Here is a 2,866-nt window from a genome sequence, read left to right as displayed (position 1 = left end):
TAACTGAGGCTCGGAGAAGTTAAGTGACTTGCCCAAGGTCACCCAGCAGACATGTGGGGGATGTGGGATTAGAACCCATGACCTCTGACTCCCAAGCCCGTGCTCTTTCCACTGAGCCATGCTACTTTCTCTTGTAACCTCCCCAGCACTTAGAACAGCGCTTTGCAAAGAGTAAGCACCTAATTAATTCTATTATTATTATTCATTCATTCATTCTATCATATTTATTGAGCACTTACTGTGTGCAGAGCACTGTACTAAACGCTTGGGAAGTACAAGTTGGCAACATATAGAGACGGTCCCTACCCAACAGCGGGTTCACAGTCTAGAAGGGGGAGACAGATGACAAAACAAAACGTATTAACAAAATAAATAGAATAAATATGTACAAGTAAAATAAATAGAGTAATAAATGTGTACAAACATATATACATATATATTCATTCATTCAATCGTATTTATTGAGTGCTTACTGTGTGCAGAGCACTGTACTAAGCGCTTGGGAAGTACAAGTTGGCAACATATAGAGACGGTCCCTACCCAACAGCGGGTTCACAGTCTAGAAGAGGGAGGCAGATGACAATACAAAACGTATTAACAAAATAAATAGAATAAATATGTACAAGTAAAATAAATAGATACAGTAATAAATGTGTACAAACATATATACATATATATTCATTCATTCATTCATTCAATCGTATTTATTGAGTGCTTACTGTGTGCAGAGCACTGTACTAAGCACTTGGGAAGTACAAGTTGACAACAGAGACGGTCCCTACCCAACACTGGGCTCACACTCTAGAAGTACATGTATACACATATATACATATATATACACATATACATACATACACATATACATATATACACATATGAATATATGCATATATATACACATATACACATGCATATATATACATATATACACATATCATCATCATCAATCGTATTTATTGAGCGCTTACTATGTGCAGAGCACTCTACTAAGCGCTTGGGAAGTACAAATTGGCAACATATAGAGACAGTCCCTACCCAACAGTGGGCTCACAGTCTAAAAGGGGGAGACATATGCATACATATTACAATATTACTCTTTATTTATTTGTACATATTTATTCTATTTATTTTATTTTGTTAATATGTTTTATTTTGTTGTCTGTCTCCCCCTTCTAGACTGTGAGCCCGCTGTTGGGTAGGGACCATCTCTATATGTTGCCAACTTGTACTTCCCAAGTGCTCTGCACACAGTAAGCACTCAATAAATACTATTGAATGAATGAATGAATATAATAATAATAATAATAGCATTTATTAAGCGCTTACTATGTGCAAAGCACTGTTCTAAGCACTGAGGAGGTACAAGGTGATCAGGTTGTCCCACGGGGGTGGGGGTGTGTGTCCCCATTTAACAGTTGAGGTAACTGAGGCACAGAGAAGTTAAGTGATTTGCCCAAAGTCACACAGCTGGCAATTACATATATACACACATACGTATCTATCTATCTATCTATATATCTATGTATATATACACACATACATATATACATACATGCATACACATACACACATGCATATATATGCATATATATATACATATACACACATATACATATACATATATACACACATACATATGCATATATATACAGATATGTGCACACATATATGCATATATACACACATATATACATATATACGCACATATATAGACATGTGTGTGTGTGTATATATATATATATCTATATATCTATATATATATATATATATACACACATGTATATATATGCAGGTGCTGTGGTCTATTTATTTTACTTGTACATATATGTTCTATTCATTTTATTCTGTTAATATGTTTTGTGGTGTTGTCTTGTCTCCCCCTTCTAGACTGTGAGCCCGCTGGTTGGGTAGGGACCGTCTCTATCTGTTGCCCACTTGTACTTCCCAAGCGCTTAGTACAGTGCTCTGCACACAGTAAGCGCTCAATAAATACGATTGAATGAATGAATGAATGAATGAATGAATGACTATGCAGGTGCTGTGGGGAGGGGAAGGAGGTAAGACGGGGGAGGGGGATGGGGAGAGGAAGGAGGGGGCTCAGTCCTTGAAGGCATTCATTATTAACCAATCGTTTTTATTGAGCGCTCACTGTGTGCAGAGCACTGTACTAAGCGCTTGGGAATACAAGTCGGCAACATATAGAGACGGTCATCATCATCATCAATCGTATTTATTGAGCGCTTACTGTGTGCAGAGCACTGTACTAAGCGCTTGGGAAGTACAAGTTGGCAACACACAGACAGCCCCTACCCAACAGTGGGCTCACAGTCTAGAAGGGGGAGACAGACAACAAGACAAAACATATTAACAAAATAAAAAATAGAATAGATATGTACAAGTAAAATAGGGTAATAAATATTATTATTATTGTTGTTATTGTTATTCTCCCCGCTTCTCGGCAACGATGACGGGACTTGGAGTCCGCCCCTTCTGCAGCGGCCTAGCGGTTGGTGGAAGGGAGGACTACAACTCCCAGAAGGCATTGCGGCGGCGGGGTGGCTGGCCGCAGGGGCCGCTGGGAGTTGTAGTTCAGAGTGGGGGCTTTCCCCGCGCCACTCGGCGGGGGCCGGGCGGACCGGGAACTACGACTCCCAGGATGCAAAGCGGCAGAGCCGCGGTTGCCGTGGCATCCTCCTCATCCTCCTCAGCAGCAGGAGGAGGAGCGTTTGGGAAGCGCAGTTCCGGAGCGGCAGCGGCGGAGGGAAGCCGCCCCCTGGCACGATCGATCAATCAATCGATCATCAGTCGTATTTATTGAGCGCCTACCGTGTGCGGAGCACTGTACTAAGCGCCTGGGAAGCGCAAG

Source organism: Tachyglossus aculeatus, chromosome 8 (assembly GCF_015852505.1).
Source record: "Tachyglossus aculeatus isolate mTacAcu1 chromosome 8, mTacAcu1.pri, whole genome shotgun sequence".
NCBI classification, from domain to species: Eukaryota; Metazoa; Chordata; class Mammalia; order Monotremata; family Tachyglossidae; genus Tachyglossus; species Tachyglossus aculeatus.
Note: the sequence above shows the minus strand (reverse complement) of the source record.